The sequence below is a fragment of the Ambystoma mexicanum genome, chromosome 2q (assembly GCF_040938575.1).
Source record: "Ambystoma mexicanum isolate Mex_15411 chromosome 2q, UKY_AmexF1_1, whole genome shotgun sequence".
NCBI lineage: Eukaryota > Metazoa > Chordata > Amphibia > Caudata > Ambystomatidae > Ambystoma > Ambystoma mexicanum.
The window spans coordinates 606918324-606938688 of NC_090924.1; positions in this window are offsets into that span (position 1 = coordinate 606918324).

Sequence of the window (20365 nt, forward strand, 5' to 3'; positions counted from 1 at the left end):
CCATTCATCAGTAACTAATAAATGCCTCATTTGGCACAGGCACCATCCCTGCTAAGCTCAAACAATCATGGGTGCTCCCCTCCTCAAGAAACAGACGTTAGATCCTCTTACCCCCACTAATTAACGGCCCATTACACAGTCCCATTTCTACTCAAAATATTGGATTAAGCTGCCTATATCCAAATTCAAAAACACCTTGAATTGCACAGACTCCTAGGTAATAGACAATCTGAACCGAGACAGGCTTAATCGACCTAAAGTCCCAAATAGACAAGCAGAGAGACAAAGGTAGGACAGTACTCCTGCTCCTACTTGATCTCTCTGCTGCATTTGATCTGGTCAATCACATCCTATGCCGACACCTTGATTCTGCGGCCCACTTCTCCACGGGAGCTATCCAAAGGATTGAGTCCTTCCTGAGTGAGAGAACTATGAGAGTCTTCTCCCCGTCGGCAGCCGCTAACCCAACACCCATCCTATGTGGTTCTCCCAAGGTTTTTGCGTCTCGCCAACTCTTTTCAATATCTTCACTAAGCCACTGTTTGACGATCTGGACCATCTGGGTATCACCTACCCTAATTACGCAGATACTACTCAGATTCTCCTCCCGCTTTCTGGGGATTACAGTATAGACATGGGATTGGTGAACAAAGTATATCTTATCATCCAAGCATGGATGGCCACTCATGGCTTGTGCTTGAACGATGATAAGGCTGAGTTAATAATTCTAGGCTCACAGGCCAACATTAAAAAACTAGGCCAAGAATTTTCCTCATTTAATATTGATGGGAACACCATCAAAGTCTCTAAGGAGTTAAAAACCCTTGGATTCTACTTGGACTCCACATTGTCTTTTGATAAACAGGTCAAATCCCTTACCTCCTCTACGGTTTACACCTGCAAGTTACTCAGAGCTGGTAAGCCATTCCTCTCTGACAACAGCTGCCTGATCTTGGCCAGAGCCCTAATACTCTCCAGAATTGACTACTGTAATGCCCTATACAGTGGTGCTAATAAATCTACCATCCAAAAGCTCCAAACACTACAGAACAATGCCCTAAGAGCAGCCCTAGGCATAAATAAAAAAAACACATCTCGTCCTTGAGACACCAGCACAAATGGTTATCCACATCCAATAAAATACAACTAAAAACGCTTTCCTTGACTTACAAAGCCCTCAATAACGTAGCACCCAGCTACCTTATAGATAAACTACAGAGAAGAACTTCTCTCAGACCTACCAGAACTGGGAATGTTAACTGTCTGACCATACCCAAATATAAGCTCACCACTATCGGTGGTAATATCTTTACTGTAAAGGCAGCTACATTCTGGACTCACTGCCTCAAGATCTGAGAGCCGACCAACCTTGCCTACACTTCAGAAAAAATGTAATAAAACACATCATCGCTACTGACCCCTAGTCTCCCAGTACCCGTTGTGGACCTGCCCACATCAGAAGAGACCCTCTCACCCTGCATTAATATTGTATTATTGTGTTAACATTTGAAGACCATGTGTAATCTAGTCTACCTGTGAACCTAAGTGATATACGAAGGGCTTCACTCCTGTAATATATATTTTTTGTACATTGCTTATGGTTTATGTCTGAAATTACATAGGCCATTTTTAGTCTTTGCTCCTATTTTGTACATTGTGTATATCTTGTAAGCATGTAAATACTGTATCCTGTGTATATTTCGCAACCTTGTAAGCTTTGCATCTCCATACTGCTGCGCCCTTTTACTTACGAGTCTGGTGCGCATAACAAATGAATAAAAAAACAAACAAACAAACATGTCATCCATTCTCACGTACTCCTCACTTAACTTCACTCACCCAGAACTTATCTTCACAAGCTCACAGGCAGAATTCGGAACTCCTTCGCCTTCAATGCTAGCAAGCCTTTTTTTTTTAATGGGCTTCCAGCTGTGTTCAAGGCTGTACTCCCCAAGTCCCCATTCAAAGACACCAGCAGATCCTGAATCCCTGGCTCTTCGCATTCAGCTCCCAAACCATTCTGAACTCTTCATCTCACTTTGCCCATTAAAAAAAACTCTCACTGTCTAACAACTGACATCAGCTGGCTGTGCCACCTCTCTTTCCCTACCAATCATAGTGCAAGAATGTTTTGTAAAAAAAACTCTCTCTGTGCTGCAGAACAATGAAAGCTTCAGCACAGCAATGCAATTGTTTCAATTTCCTTTCCTGCTGGTGCATATTTCTGCTTTTCATGAAATAAAATTTGAATGCATCTCAACGTGCTCATGAACTGCATTACAATGTTAGAGGGAATGGGGTTAATATACTAGTAATACAATTAGTATAAGGTTAGTTAGTTATGTATTGCTAATGCAGTTCCACACAGATGAAAACATCCCAATTGTAAAATATGCACATTTTTAAAATGACAGCACACTGTGCTAAATGCTTCCAAAACTAAACCCATGTTGCTGGTTTAGCTAAATGCTTTAAAAAAAATGCTTGCTGAAAAACTGGGCCTGGCACCTATTTCGAAATGGCTGTATTTCCATACTGCATACTGCATACTGCCAATAAACTACATGCTTTTAAAAATAATGCTTGCTGCAAAAACTTTGCCTGGCTGCCTTTCCATACTGCATACTGCATACTGGCAGTAAAATCTCCCTCTTATTAAATACTCTCCTTCCAGATCCCTTTGATCTTCGAGCTCCAACTCTCTGCAGATGAACTGCTTCTCCAAACAGAGAGTCAGGGGCAGATCTCTCTCCTCATCTGGCTCCCACCTTTGGAACAGTATCCTTCTCTCCCTCCATCTTGAACCGGACAACCTCAAGTTCCGCAAATAACTCAAGCCCTTTCTCTTCTCCTCCCCCGTTCCTCCCCCCCTTCCATGCTAACCATCCCCTCTTTCACTGACATTGGTGGCCTGGTCCCTCAAGAGTCCATTCGGGTCCTGGTCTTCTGCCCAATCTCACCCAGAAACCCCCCGCAGCACTGCCCTCTGGGCACACACCCACCTGTCTGGTGGTCTGCCCCCACCCTGCACTTACTTTTTAGGTGATAGACCTCCCTCTTTCCCTGGGATGCTTCCACCCATGCACTTACCTGTTGCCTCCCCAACAGGCACCTGTGCCACTTCCTTCCGTGGGGGACCCTAATTAGCACTTACCCCCATGCAACCCTTTTTTATTCCTGTTTCTTTTCACTGCACTTGCATGCTCCGAAATGTCACAAGGCCTAGTAGGGCTGCTGTTAATTTCTATTTATTTAATTCATTTTTCATGCTCCCTGAGCCCTTCCCTTGTGCCTTGTGCCACTTTGAAACATTGTCTTGTTGTATAAGCGCCAATAAATAAATAAATAAAATATCCACTGCTTTTGCTTGGTTGAACCTGATACTCTCTGCCAACACCTTGGCTTCCGCTTGCTCTTCTCCTCTAATGCCATTGCCTGGGTTAAATCACACGTCAATAATCTGAATTGGGAAGTCGGCTGCAGGCCCTAGGCCAGCACAGCTGGGTGTTCACCAAGGCTCATGTCTGTCTCCCAACCTTTCCAATACCTACACCAAGCCACCATTCGACATCCTTGACTCTCTTGACATCACATACACTAATTTTGCTGATGATACACATATACTCATCCCCATCACTGGGAACCACTCTGAGGACACCATCGTCATTAAGAATATTTACTCCACCGTCCAAACTGGATGGCCACTCACAATCTCTGTATGAACGACGATAAAACTGAACTACTAATTATGGGCTCCCCTTTTCATCTTAGCAAGCTTGCCTCGTCCTACTACTCTATCTCTATTGATGGTACCTCCATTCCAGTCCTCAGAAAAGTTAAAGCCCTGGGGGTCTACTTGGATGCTTAACTCAACATGACCAAGTATATCAACTCCTTGGTATCATCGACAGCTCGACAGCGTACAATGCAAAACTAATTTCCCAGAGCAAACAATTTCTGTTCCAAACTAACTGTCCCACGCTTGCAAGAGCTATTATCACCAGCAAACCTGACTATTTTAACTTCCTCCTCATGGGCACCTGTGCAACAAACCTATTAAAGCTGCAACTCCTTCAAAGCAAAGCTCTTTGTGTAGCCCTGGGTCTGTGCCGGTCTGACCACCTTTCGACTCCCAGGTGTAAAGCCCACTGGCTACCCATTAAAGCTTGCATCAGGTTTAAAACTTTGACACTAGTGCATCACTGCATCTATAACATTGCCCCATTTACTTAAACAAGAGCATCTCTCTGAAACACTACTCACATGCTCTCCACTCTTCCAAAAGCACAGTGCTTGTTACTCCAAGATTCAAAAAGGCCACAGCTGGAGGTGTAAGTTTTGCTGTCACTGCCACCTCACTTTAGAGATGAAACATCCTACACCATATTCAAGAAACAGGTGTAACTTGGACCCTGCCTGTCAAACCTCCTTTCAGGATTTAAAGGATGGATTGTGAAGGGCCCAGTTCTGAAAGTGCCAGACTATGGTCAGGAGTTAATTATCCAGACAGACTCCTGTGATTTTGGGATTGGAGCAGTGTTAGCGCAGCTGAACTCTCAAGGCTCAAGGGGTAGAGCAACCTGTTACCTACATTAGCAGGCGATTGATAAAAAGGGAAAGGAACTGGGCTGTCATTGAAAAAGAGACTTATGCGGTGGTGTGGGCAGTAAAGAAGCTGAAACCCTACATCTTTGGGTCACACTTTACTATCCAAACAAACCACCAGCCTCTTTGATGGTTAATGGCAATGCAAGGGGGAGAACTCTAAGCTATTGTGTTTGGCTATTTCTCTACAGGGATTAGATATGGACATCTAGCACAAGCCAGGCTCCCAGCATGAAAATGCAGAAGGCCTCAGGAAATACTTTTGTCTTGATTATGACCAAGACCCTCTGTAAGGTGGTGGTTCACATGTTGAGGCTGGAGGGCATGTGAGGAATCCGACCATCTGCACAGTGGGGGTGCACTTGCTTGGGCTTTTTAATTTTCTTTTAATGAATTTGCATAATGGTAGATCAACCTCCAGAAAATGCATGCGGATAATCTGAGCGCATTTTCATATGCTCGTCGCACAATATACGCATATACATGTGCACTCTATGTGGACACAGTCTACAGGCGCAGTCCACCCTGTCATATTAAGTTGCAATATGACAGGAGGAGTACAAGATGCATCTCCAGAAGGGGGAGAACCAAACCTTCTCCCTGCCATGTTCAGCCTGATTAACTAACAAAGGCTCCATGGATCTACCTTGTCCTTTTGTTGGGCCATGCAGCTGGTGACAACAATTCACATACCATTCATAGGGTAATTCAAACAGGCCCACATGGGGCATGGCTGCAGAGGCTAACAAAGGTGACAGGAAAACCCCAACAACCTTTCCTATGCAACTGTTTCAACGTGAAGCCAGCTCCCGCCCTCAGTATCGATTGACAGTGAACTGTCATGTCTGGGACTTGGTGTTTACAGTAGTCCTCCCAGAGGGGAACCCCATTCATAAGGTACGAGAATGTGATTACAGAACCCTGAGAGACTGGCCTAGCTGCAGCTTCAAGGGGGACCTACCACTTTAATCAGGAACCACAGAGAGCTCCATTAACAAGAGATCATCGGAAGACTTTGCAAGGAGTAGCAAGAAGAACTTATCAATGGACCCTGGCTGAAGGTACTGCCGGCCCTACAAGTGAAGGAAGGCCAGGATTTCCAAGGGACCAGAGGGAGATACCGAATCCAGAGGACCCTCCAACAGCTCCAGAAACAGTACCCAGCCAGCAGGCAGTATGCTCTGCTAGGCTTTGCAGCAAGCTTCATAGGTAGGAAGCCCTGGAAGGTCTCTGAACCTATACCAAGGGACAAGGCAGCTGCCTGCAACACACTCCTCAGCTTTGGGCTGTCCGCCTTAAAGGGCGACACAAGCCCATTGAAGAAGCTGGGAGAAGTGCCTCAACAAGCATTTACCGACGTTTGCCTGAAAGGACATTTTTGAGCCAGTTGAGTCGCTCGGGACGACCACTGCTTCAGAACTGCCGACCAGCACTGAGACAATTCCTGACCCCACGCTGCTGTGTAGGCAAGCCTACAGCCGTCCATCCAGCTTTGCTTGCTAAACTGTTTTGCGCCTGATACCCACAGCTGTCTCCTTTCTTGAACTGTGTCACAGTAGCTGCAAAGCACCCTGAAACCGAGTCAACCCTGTTGAGCACCAAGAACACCCACAAGAACAAGGTGCATTGTCGTCCCCCCGGTCCTTCTCTGAAGGCCCCTAGAGACATTCTAAGGCCCATTACTCCCTTTGTGCTGAAGCCAAGTATCCTTGAAATGTTGTGATTATTCACTATATCGAACACCTCCTGTCAGTATCCAGAGTGCATCCCTTTACCTTCTTTGAAACTGTCCTCTGCATTCCTTTATAAGGTGGGTTGTATTTCGTAGTGTTGATAGAACTGTCTGTTGTGATAATAATCAAGTAGATATTTTTCTACAACCTTGACTGGACAGTGTCTTTTATCATTGGGTAATTATTGTATTTTCGCTGTGTTGCAATTAACCAAGAATCCGCAACCTTTTGGAGATAAGCCTGCTATTCCGTTCACGTTACCAAAATTGGACAAGTCGGTTTATAATTTGCTTGTGTTTCCGATCTGTTCGGATCACTTCTGGTGTACTAGAGGTGTGGGGCTGATTGATTGTTTAGAAACCGATATTGACCCCTGGACCACTGGTTCCACTGGAAGTTCATTTATCACAGTCTGGTAGCCTGAGTGAGAACTGAGTACCTCAGCGAGATGAGGATGAGTGCAGAGGAGGAACTGCTCTCAAGCTCCTGCACTGAATCAGCAGAAACCAGAGGGAGACTGCCACCACCACAGAGTCAAGTTGAGGAGTTGTGTAAGTGGCTCTACTGCAAGATGAGAGGCAATCAGCCTACAAAGCCCTCCAAGGAACCACCGTTCATAGAGGAAGGGGAGGCAAGCGGCAAGGCCAGTGGAAGGAGCCAGAAGGAGGGAAAAAAACTGAGAGTGGATAAATAGAAAGCAAGTCCCAGAGAAGGGCAACAAGAAGGGAAAATGTCCCAGAGCATTTTTTAAGCTCCCCCACAAAACAATTCAAATACTTGTGTGAAAACGATCACCTTCAGTCAAGCTTTCCCAGTGCAAATTCCTCCTCCATCCAACTGCTCAAGGAGGTGAAGTGTTGCATCCCTGTCACTCAACCTGCCACTATGCCTACCTCTCACAGTTTTTCCAATACCACACAAATATTAACTCTGTTTCCCCAACGTTGTGGCGTATATATTTAAGTCAACTCCCTGTTTTTGAGTGTTCAATCACGCTTCCCCAGTGCAAACATAAAAGTACATTTTTGAGCCTGGCGTGAAAGTGAAATCTGTACACAAAAAGAAATGCAGGACTGTCTTTCTGTGAAATGCAGACTGCTTATAAATGGTGTTCTTGGTGAGCTTTGGTGAGTTTATTTTAGCTTTATTAGCATCTTATTATGTGACAGTTCATTAAGACAAATAGGAAAGATAGAACAAACACTGGCTCCCATCACCCAGGCAGGGCTCTTTCTAACTGACTGGGCTAGAACTCTCCTCACCAACATTCTACCATCCACACAATAACATTCTAAATAACATCACCAGCGTCTACCTACACTGACAAGTACATTACAGCATATCTCCCTTTCTCCCTTTCTTCTGGAAACACAACATACACTCACAAAGCACATTACAACATATCTCACCCAGCCCAGGTTCTCTCCTATAACCTGAGGCTCAATTTGCTTTTTAATGTTTTATTCTTTTTGTGTCTCCCTGTAAATACCTGAAACATCATTCAATGATGTTTTGTTTAAAAGCCCAAAAGGCCCTACCTAACCTACCAACGTAAAATGCCCCAGCTCTCAAACACGAACAGACACCAGTCCACACCACCTTCAACCCTCTCTGAAAGATTCCCAGTAATTGCTGAGGTGCTCCAGTTGGACCCTCTAAGGATAGCCCAAACTTGTTTACTCAAATCTCTTAAAGACCGGGAAGTTCAATGGATCCTGAATACAATGAACATTCAACTGATCTGGCACCCAGACAATATTTTGGAACCACTATTTTCCAACCATTTAATTATGTTCCCATTAATTCTGTGCGTTGTTGCTGTTCTCATAAGTATTGAGGTTTGCAAGTAGGCACTACCTATATCCGTACTCTATTCAGCAGCGTGAGTAACTGCACTTGCGATCTCCTCCATATCCAGGACAAATTCCAGGAAGGGGCGAATGGAATGAAAAATACAAGGTACAACTTCAGGCACATTAATTTTCTCCCATTTGATGGGCCAACCATGTCCTGCCACATACGGGACAACATTAACACTGATGGTAGTCAACATAGGACCTTGGGCCCATGATCGCTTTCGATAATAGGCAAAATCACCATGTTATTTACATTATACCTTTTTTAATGAAAACCTTTTTCTGCCTGATTCATGGAATGTTCTGCTCGGAAAAGATGGACTTTGCACAACAACCCCAGCACCAAATCCCATTTGTCAATTCATGGGATCGACTGTGCGGTACGTTTTCGTACTTTGCGGGTCTTCGCGCAGGCTCGGCAGGTCTCTGCGAGCGGCCAAGTGCCTTGCTTGAGGCACCACACAGAGTGTGGGCGTGGCTTGCACAGAGGGCAGAGAAGGGGGCGTAACTCAGAAAATGATGAAGAACAAGAGAAAATGTCGGCGTTACGAGGGATGAAAACTCAGGCAGTCCATTGCACGCCCACAAATGTGCTGATGCTTGTGCATAGGATTCACCGTGCAGAGGTGAGATTGCATGTTGGATTTAGAGGTGCGCCTATGCAGCCGTGGCTCAGATCTAACTTAGGGGTGAGGGTACGCAGTGTAGCGGGATGCAGGAACGGTTTACGGGGGTTCGCATGCAGTTTTACCTGAGTTACGGAAATTTGCAAGCATGTTGTCGGGGTGCCAGTAACAGTTACGGGGGACCCCGTGCAGTGTCCCTGAGGTGCAGACCTTGTTGTGGGGAACCCTACCCACTGTTTCAAGGGTGCATGGGTGCAACATTTGTTTATTAATTGTTTGCTTGTTAGGTTTTTATACAGGAAATACAGGGAAGAGATGGCCAAACCTACTATGCCTTGTGAATATTCACAACGTGCAAGTGCAGGAAGGAAGAGGGCAGTGGGGTAGGTGCTGTGGTGTCCGTGCTCGAGGTGAGCCATAGATGAAGTGCAAGGTATGGTATGTGCTCTGCGGCCAGGTGCCGCGTTGGGTGGAAATTGTCAATCTCCAGTGTGGAGAGTATGCCGAAGCAAGTGCTGAGGAAGACAGATGCCGGGTAGATTCTGTGTGAATGGTCAGAGGCCCAGAGGATGCATGAATCACAGCAACTGTGGTATTAGCAGAGGAAGGAAGAAGGGAAGTAGGAGTAAAAGAGAAGAGACTTGATGTGCTTTTGAAACATCAGAAAGTCCTGCTCAAGACGCAGAGGGAGGGGGCGGCGGTACCAAAGGAGGGATCCAGCTGAGGAAAGCGAGTGGCCTCCTGCTCTCTGTTTAGCAAAATGCTTTACACACAGAGAGTTGGTGGCAGAGGATCGTAGAGATCTAGAAGGAGAGTATTTGATAAAACAGAGTTGCAGATAGTGTGGTCCCTGGCCCCATACAGCCTTGTGGATGATGCAGAGGGATTTGAATTTGGTCCGTGCAGCAACTGGGAGCCAGTGGAGGCTTTTTAGGGCAGGAGAAACGTGGTCCCTGGGCTTGCTGCTCTATTCTGGATTAGTTGAAGGGGTCACAGAGTCGAAGAAGGTAGATTGAGGAGCAGGTTGTCGCAATAGTCACGTCACTTCTGATTTCTTTGAAGAATTCATTATCTATTAGGAAATATCTAATGAAATCTATAGGAATCTGATTAAATCTTTTTATCTGTATTTTAATGGTTTTTACCTTGTGTATATACGTTTTTGTAATTGTCATTGCTATTTTATGATATTGTTTTTATGGAAATAATTGTGTGTTTCGGACATAAACTTATGATATGATATATGACGTGATTGTTTATGCCATATAGGAGAAAGTAACTTATTCACATATTACTAGTGATTTTGTTTTGGACAGTGGTAAGGAGAAAGAAAATCACGCATATTGATACCTGATTTGATTTTGTGCAGGAGCAAAGCAAAATCACAGAATGATTGGCACATTATTTTATTCGGTGCAAGAGTGGGGGAAGCAAATCAAACATATTCTTGGAGATTTCAACATATGGCTCGACATCCCCACCAACCCACTCTCTCTCTGGTTGACGGTCTAGACGCGGTTAACCTCCAACCCCACATAAACGGCCCGACTCACTATAAAGGACACACTCTTGACGCCATCTTTAGCTCCCACAACTGGATACATCTAAACCCCCTCACCCCTATCATCTGGTCCGATCACTTCATTGTTTCTTTCGCCATTCGCTCACCCGACCCGCTTCCCGTACTCGAACCTGAACCGCCAAATCTACGCAAATGCTGGAAAAAACTAATAATCGTTCCTGACCTAGCCAACGCACTCCTCCAGTCTCCTCCACCTACCTGTCAACTCAATAAACAACTAACCCCGACGCCTTTGACTCATGGCTCAACACCTCACTAATGCGGCTTACACCCTCTTCCAAACCATCAGCCCGCCGGGGCCTGTTCCCTAGATGGTTCACACCTGATTTGATGACCACTAAACAACTATATAAATACTTAGAACGCAAATGGCAGAAAGACAAAACCCAAGAGAGCAGAGCCACCTTGGCCCGACACCTTTATCATTACAAAGCCGAAATCCGGAAAGCAAAAAAAGCCCACTACAACTCCCGAATCCTAAACTGAAAAAACCCCAGCAAAGAACTTCACAAAATCATCACCGAATTCACCAAACCGGCATGCACTACCGCCATCCCGACCCCCTCACAATCACTGTGCGACTCACTCTCTCTCCACTTTTATGCCACAGCTCTCGAACGAACAAATGCGCTAACCACCAAACTGGCTCTCTTACATCCACCAGGCAACCCTCCCCCCATACCGGCCACCCCACCACCTGCGACCACTGCGCAACCAACGTTCGGCTCCTTTAGTCCAATATCTCCCGACCAATTTCTCAAACTTCTCTCTGCCCGCAAACCATCCGGCTCTCTGCTAGACCCTTGCCCGACCACAACCCTCAAAGAAATTTTCGCTCTACCTGTGCAAGAGAACATGCAAGATCCATCAGAAATGACTCCCTTTCCTCAGGTATTGTTCCCGACGCATTCAAAAAGGTTATGTCAAACCTCTAATAAAAAAACCTTCCCTCGACCCTCTCGATCCCAAAAACTACCGCCCCATCTCAAACACCAGGTTCCTTGCCAAACTCATGGACCGAACTGCCTACTCCCAACTAAATGCCTTTTTCGAAGCCAACAATCTCCTAGACCCCACGCAATCAGGTTTCAGAGCCCGACACAGAACTGAAACCACCCTAACCTCAATCTGGGATGACCTTAAAATCACGGGCGACTCCGTGGGATGCGCAGCATTAATCCTTCTTGACCTATCCGCCGCTTTCGACACAATTAATCACTCAATCCTCTTTGACCGCCTGCACTCCCTAGGAAGTTGTGGAACCACTCTCAAATGGATAGCTTCATTCCTCAAAGATAGCTAAAAAATAACGCTACTCTCCACCTATTCCTCTCAAGCCCGACCAGTCAAGACGGGAGTTCCACAAGGAGCTTGCCTATCTGCCCTCCTGTTCAATCACTATTTGATCACCCTCCCACCAATAATTTGTTCACACAACATCCTATGTTACAACTATGCTGATGACACTAAACTAATTCTAAAACTCCTGAACTCAAATCCCAACTGCCAACCTGACCTCGCCTCCTGCCTTCTCGACATAGAGCTCTGGATGACCCAAAGCCACCTCTTGTTAAACCCCTCCAAAACGGAAATCATGGTATGTGGCAACTCCAAACATATTCAGCAACCATTACCCTGGCCATCTGCCATGGGCAACTCACTGACTCCCTCTAACTCAGTAAAAAATCTTAGATGCACTCTTGACTCTGACCTAACACTCTCGCGCCAAGTCAACAACGTCTTAAAGTCCTGCCACTACCACCTTAAACCTCTTAGGCGCATCTCTCCATATCTCTCCTTTCCCAACAGACTCTCTGCGGTCCAATCAATTGTTATATCAAGACTGGACTACGCTAACCCCCTCTACCTTGGAGTCCACGCTTACCAACTGAATAAACTTCAAAGAGCACAAAACGCCGCAGCCAAACTGCTACTAGTGCTCGGCCCGAGAGACCACATCTCCCCAGCCCTTAAAACTCTGCACTGGCTTCCAGTGGCCCAAAGGGTGACTTTCAAAACCTTGTGCATTTCTCATAGAGCATAGCATAAAGCCGGACCTCAATATCTTCAAGATAAGCTAAAACCCTATCACCCTCCATGTAATCTAAGATCAAGCTCAGCCGGCCTCCTAGTCATACCTAAAACAAACTCAGTCAGGTTAGGCAGATCATCATTCTCAGCCGTAGCCCCCACACTGTGGAACGCACTCCCACCCCACATCCGCCTAACTGAAGATCTAATGTCTTTCCGCAAACTACTGAAAACTTGCCTCTTCCCCTAAAACCAACCCGTACGCGAATTAACCCAAACTGAATAACAGCATCTCAATGACACCAACCCAACAAACTACCAAATCTTGAATAACAATAAGACAAATAACAATACAACATCAAGATCCATGTGAGAAATCGACAACTAATAACCGCTAATATAAACTAAAAGGACAAATAGATTAGAACGAGTAAAGTAGCTCAAAGCAGTGAAGTGAAGAAAAAAAATAAAAAAAATAAAAATACATTGTACGAAAACATTAATGAGGTTTAAATTAATTAAATGGATATCACGAATGCAATAGACAAAACGAACAAAATGGGCGAAATGAATAAAGAGAAGACAATGGAAAGATGAATACAAGAGACTGATGAGTACACAGACAGATGACACACACTGTATGAGTGCATGGCATAAATGGAAAGTACAGAATAGACGATGGAAGTACATGAGACGGATGTAGTGCAAGAAACAGGTAGAAAGCATGGAGCAGATACAGTGCATATGACAAATGACATGTCCTGAATCGATAATGCATAATGAATGAATGAAGTGAACGGAATGTATGAAATTGTTAGAATGGATGAAGTAGGTGGAACAGATGAGTGCGCTGAGCGGATGAATGCGCTGAGCAGATGTGTGTGTAGATCGGAGGAGTGCATAGAACGGATGAGTATGTTGAGCGGATAAGTGTGTTGAGCGGATGGGGTGTAGAGCGGATGAGTGTTTAGAGCGGACGAGTGTGTAGAGCGGATGAGTGCGTAAGTGCGTAGGAGCATGTAGAATGCAGGAGTACATAGAGCAGATGAATGTACAGAGCGGTCGAGGATACAGCGGATGAGTGTGTAGACCAGATGAGTGTGTAGAGCAGATGAGTGCGTAGAGCGGATGAGTGTGTAGAGCGGATGAGTGTGTAGAGTTGATGAGTGTATAGAACGCAGGAATGCATAGAGCAGATGAATGTGCAGAGCGGATGAGTGTATAGAGCGGATGAGTGTATAGAGCGGATGAGTGCCTATGAGCGAACGACTTTGTAGACCATATATGAGTGCATATAGCAGATAAGGGCGTGGAAAGAACGAGTGCATAGAGCGGATGAGTGCGGGGAGCGGATGAGTGTGTGGAGCGGATGGGTGTGCAGAGCGTGATGGGTGCGCAGAGCGTGATGGGTGTGCAGTGCGTAATGGGTGCGCAGAGCGTAATGGGTGCGCAGAGCGTGATCGGTGCGCAGAATGGAAGAGTGCGCAGAGCGGAATGAGTGCGCAGAGTGGAATGAGTGCACAGAGCGGAAGAGTGCCCAGAGTGGAAGAGTGTGTAGAGCGGAGGAATGTGTAAGAACGGAGTGTGTACAGTGGATGAATGCGTAGAACAGACTAGTGTGTAGAACGGACGAGTGTATGGAGCAGACGATTGCATAAGAGCGAATGAGTGTGTAAGAGCGGAGGGGTGCGTGAGACCGGAGCGGGGCACAAAAGTGGGTAGGAGCGTAGAGCGGGTGAGTGTGTAGAGAGGGACAGTGTGTAGAGTGGGAGAGTGCATAGAGCGGGTGAGTGCATAGAACAGGTGAGTGCGTAGAGCGAATTAGTGCGTAGAGCGGATGAGTGCGTAGAGTGAATGAGTGCATAGAGCGAATGAGTGCATAGAGCGGATGAGTGCATAGAGCAGATGAGTGCGTAGAGCGGATGAGTGCATAGAGCATGTAGAGCAGATGAGTGCGTAGAGCGGACGGAATGGGCGAAGTATGTGGATGGAATGGGTGACGTATATGGATAGATCGAGTGATGTATGTGAATAAAATGGGTGACATATGTGTTTGGAACAGATGAAATATGAGGTTGGAACTGGTGACGTATGTGGTTGGAACGGGTGACGTAAGTGGTAGGAACGGTTGATGTATGTGGATGGAATGGGTGACGTATGTGGATGGAACGGCTGAAATATGTGGATGGTACACATGAAGTATGTGGAAGGTACTGGTCTAATATGTGAAAGGTACGGGAACTATGTGGATGGTACAAGTGAAATACGTGGATGGAGTGCATAAAACAACTTAGAAATACACGGAATGGATCGGAGTACATGGAACAGATTCGAATGCATGGAACGGATCGAAGTGCATGGAACGGATTGGAGTACGTGGAACAGATTGGAGTGCGTGGAACAGATTGGAGTGCGTGGAACAGATTGGAGTGCGTGGAGCGTACTCGAATGCGTAGAGCGGACTGGAGTGCGTGGAGCGGACTGGAGTGTTTGGGGCGGACTAGAGTGCGTGGAGCGGACTGGAGTGCGTGGAGCGGTCGTGAATGCATGGAGCGGTCTGGAGTGCATGGAACGGATTGGAGCACATAGAACTGTGCGACTTACATGGAATGGTTTGGAGTGCATGGAACGTTTGAAAGAGCATGTAACCCATCATATCACATCACCATGCTTACTCTCTTCTTTACACCATCACTCAACTAGAACAGAGAGATACTATGACACCATTCGGTATAGCTGTTCTCATACCAACATCTGCTGCATACTCCACATCACTCTAACTAAACACTGCTGGTTACACACCCCCAGCCAGGCATTCTTCTCAGGCCTAACGCAGCCACAATCGGTCTGGATAAATCCTGCCAGAACGAACACATACTCGTGATCTCTCAACCACCACACCTACCGCTAAGAAGCAGCTATTACATGGATGCCACACCAGCTGCACACATATCCAGTGCTCACACGCACCTTTGACTCTCTCTACTGACTTGAACCTCGGTTCCCAAGGGCGTTCAACCTACCAGCGCCTTCAGACCATACCAATGGCATATAAGGCGCTATATAAATGCAAAGTAACATAACATATTGACACAAGATTTTGTTTTGCATGGAGCAGAAGAAACCAAGCGACACACATGGTCATGTGATTATTTAGGGAGGAGCAAAGAGGACAAAATAAATCACAACCTTTGACACATGATTATAATTTGCAAAGGGGATAAGCAAGAAAATTACAAGCCCATGCCAGTGATATTTTGCTGTGCAGGAGAGGAGAAATCACGCAGATCTAAGCGTGAATTTATTTGGCACCAGAGAATAAATCCAAATTACAAGCATTTACATGTGATTATTTTGGGGTGCAGTAGGGGATTAATGCTGGCAGCTGTTGCTTGACTTTTTTTGCACAGGAAGGGAGAAAGGAAACCGCACAGTGCACATGTGATGGATTTAGGGTGCAGCGGAGGAGAAACAATTCACACACATAGACACATGATTTTTTGGGTTGCAGGAAGGGAAAAAGCACACATATTGTGTGATACGTGGTTTCCTTTGCACAAGGGAAGAGACATCGAATCAGACACATTGACATACATTCACATATGATTTTATTGTGTACAGGAGAGTAGAAATCAAGATGCACACACATACCTGTGATTGTTTTCCGGTGTTGAAGAAGAACAAGCACATCATTCACATTGAATCGTGATATTGTTTTGCCCAGAAGAGGAGTCCATCGGAATCCCACACATTGACATACGATTTTATTTTGTGCAAGAGAGGATAAAACAGATCGCAAACAGTGACACGTGTTTTTTGGAGTGAAGGAGAAAATAAATCAGAGTGTTGATTTGTATTTTGATGCAGGAGATGAGAAATCAAATGACACATATTGACGCGTGATTGACTTTGGGTGCAGAAGAAAAAACACATGTGACTTTTATGGCGCAAGAGAGGAAGAATGACGCAAATTGGCACCTGATTTTTTCACTTTATAATATTACACACAAGGGGTGCACATATAGGACTTTTTACTAACTAGTCCTACTGCTACTGTAATCATTGGAGGTACCAGCATTGTGCATGGTACTGTACAGCCAGGCTGGCCAATCAGAACAAGTTGCAGATCGTTATCTGTTAAAGGAATGTCCGCTGTAGATGACTTGGATGTGCTAGATAATGTTATTGTGGATACAGTGGGGACACAGCTGGGCTAGGTGTCAGGGGAAGGAGTTCAGTGGGAGGATCAGCTCTCTTCAAATGAGCACAAGAGGAGGAGAAAGAATTTATGTTATCTTAAAGTAGTGAGTGAGTAGGAGCAGGAGGTGATGTGTAGGGAAGAGAAATAATACTGTCTAAAATTCCCTTTCTTTTGCTTCCAGCAGCCAATCACAAAATGAGGACGACTAAGGCAACCTTGCGTCATATCGTTGACGAGGAGACAGCTGCTATCGAAGACAATGGCACAGACCAATAGCATGGCAGGACTAATGCAACCTAGGAAGAGACAGATCAAGGCAGATTCTGGAACAATGACAATCCAGAAAGAACCTTAGACCTGACAACCCACTGTGTGCAATCTCTTTGAAAAACAGCATCAAACACCTCAGAGTGTTAGCGCGATTTGTCCACATATTGCAGCAACATCATGTCAACGATTTATCGATAGTTCACTTAGGAGACCTGAACTTACTGAGTCAACAGCCCGCCTCATCCCACAATGAACATCCACACTGTAGAATTGTTTCACAGCGTGCAAGCAACGACTGAATGTTGCCACCTCCCCTCGATGCAAGAAAACCTAGGTACGGCTGAGTACAAATTGGGTACCTTATCACTTTGGGCACATATCAGGCAATACCTTATTCATGATTGGGGACAAGAAAACAGGTATCAACAGCAGGTTCCCTCGGTCATCGGTCAATGATCACAAAATGGCTAACTTCCCATGCTATCACCTCAGGTCTTCTTGTCACCCCAATATCGATCCTTATCCCCACCTCACTGCCAACAAGCATGGCATTCAGGCTCGATCAGACCCCTCAAACGTACCAACTCACCGCCTGCGAGGCTTTCAACTGAAGCACAAGATAACACGAAAGACATGAAATGGCACATCTACTAAAGGCTAATCTGACAGTACAGTTGTCGCCTGTGAAGTCATGGTTATACTTGTTTGTTGAATAGTGTGGTTTATTAGGCATATGCAAACAGCAGATCCTGGTTGGGAAATGCCCAGCTGACATTGCTTTTCATGAGTTGCTGTACCATGGATAAACAGCCCAGGTCACTGTTGCAGTCGGGCTGTCACTTGAGCAGTGTGAGTGGAATAAAGTCACTTCACCATGGACCTGTGCACAACTGGCTAAAGCACTGATTATATGGCCATCATTGAACACTAGGGCCCATTTCCGGTTTCGTCCATCAGTCAGAAATCCCTAGAGCAGCACCAGGTCTATGCCATTGATCAAAAGGATAGAGTCATTTGTATATGGGTGGGATTGACAGCAGATCCCACTGGGGGAAGAGGGGGTGGACCCCTACCCTGTATTTGCCCATTTCATCACCCACTCAAGGACTCTACAAACCATGGTTGGTGTAGCAGAGAAAATCAGATCTGCCATCATTTGGTCCCATGGTACCTGAAATGCTTTGGGAAACTTGCAGTTGTGCTTCCCATTGTACCAGTCAAAGTGTACTGTGCCAACGTACTGAAATGTTACTCTGCAAATGCTCGAGTATCTACGGGAAAAGACAGGGCGGAGTGACTGACTACTGCAACTGTGCTGCCGGGCATTCGATAGTGCATACTCACTCCCATTGGGTGGAAGCTGCTGACCAATGTCTGTTCTCTCCTGCAGCCTTCAGTACAGTAGCTTTCCATTTAGGTACTCACCAAGGTGCAACTGCTGGGGGCCTGTTGATGGTGTAACTCTCCAATTAAAGGTGATGAGTTGTTGGGTGAGGCAGAAGTGGGTCAGCTGTCAAGAAAAATGCTCACGACATTGCGGGATGATTCACACATTGTTACAATGAAAGGCAAGATCTAGTACCTCCAGGCATCATTCCTTGACTCATGCTTTAGAGTAATGGTGCACATTTCCAGCAGCATGTGCGTCTGTGAGGATGACTGAGGCTTGACATGCTCGCCATGTGGAGGGATGCACAGGTCCGGCATCCGCCCCTCCACTGGTCCTGATTTCTCCTCTGGGAAGCTCACCTCCATGGGCTCTGCTTCCTCTTCCTCCAGTACTCCCCTCCTCAATTGTCCGAGACAGAATTAATTTCAAAATCCTAATGATGACTCTCATATGTATCGCGAAGAAGGCACCCAAATATCATAGTGACCTCATCTGCAAAGTTAGCTCCAATAGACCAACCCGGACTGCATACACCAACATGCTCACTATACCCAGATTCGGGAGACAGAAAGCAGGAGGTTCTAGCTTTCCAGTAATGGCGCCCAAACTATGGAATGCCCTCCCGCACCACCTGAGAAATGACACATCATCCTGGTCATTTAGAATGAAGTAAAAAATTCTCTTCTTCAGATGTGATCTCAGCAACAGCCTACTGTAATTAGGCACCTATTTTAAGGTAAACCTCTAAAAATACTGAAAAAGGTAAATCTGTAAAATGTGTGAATTGACCTGCCATGTACATCTTGTAAATATTATAGTCAATGTACTATCTGTATTGAAGACCTGTAAACCTGTAGCCATATGCTTAAGTTCAATGAAAAAATTACCATGTTAGCGCCTAGATGCCTATGGGCTAGGTGTGCTGTATAAATGCATAAAAAAATAAATACATAAATAAATAAATAAATACATTGTCTCCATCTTCTGTGTTGAAGCCACACCCATTGTTACTGACACCTCAACCACCAGCTGTGGCTGTGGACACAGGGCCCGTACACCTGCCCCACAACCACAACAGGCCCACTGCCCACCTGAAGGACCTGCGTTAAACCTTCCACACTAGCGTTAGGGAACAGGAGAAGGGTAAATAATCTTTTCTGTAAGGAAAGTAATCAGAAAAAGTGGACAAAGTCAAACGTAGCCCTACAGGTTCACAAAACCGAAAAGGGGATATAAAAGCAACACAAAACAGAAAAAATGGTCCACGAAGAACACTCCCAATTACAGTCTCAAATAACTCTCCCATAACTCCTACAAACTCCTACCAAAAATTCTCGCAGAAGTACACAAACACTTACGAGCGCAATACAAATAAAATTTCGCTATCAATAAGTCTTTCAACATTCAGCTGTAAGGATTGTAAACCACCTTCAACAGCCTGACAAAATACATGCTAGAAACAGGAAGTGAGGTGTGCTTTTGTTTAAATCCTCGGGCCTCCTTTTGGAGATTTAAGGCTTCTGGCTGCCTGCTTGAATGTAATTCCCATGACTCAAGGATCCTGAATGGAACGTCAAATCAAGGCAAAACTCTAACTCTGACTCGTGATTAAAGCACAAGTTCAATTGCTCGAAAAACTGCTGGGAGTCTGATGATGTGGTTGGAACATCTAAAACTATTTGGGAGGCCAACGGGCCTCCACTTGATGAGTTTAAGCAATCAAAAATAACACTGAAATCCAGCAATGATTTACTTCTAGAATCCATGTGCTATATCCGAAAGACACACAGAGAACCTGCTTTCTGTAACATTGTGGACAAACTCTAGAAAACTCTGCCAAAGGCAATACAACAATCCAAGATCATTACGTTCATGAACATCCAAAAGACATGGCTTTTCAACACACAATTGTCCAAAGCACCAACCAGAAGCCCTACAGCAAAGACACCAGATATCAAGATAATTGCTGCTCTTTTGTTATGTTTCATAGCCACCCAACTGGGAATTGATTGTTCAGTCCAATATGACTTCTGATCCCAGTTGTTAAATAGTGGACAGTCTACAACAAAAG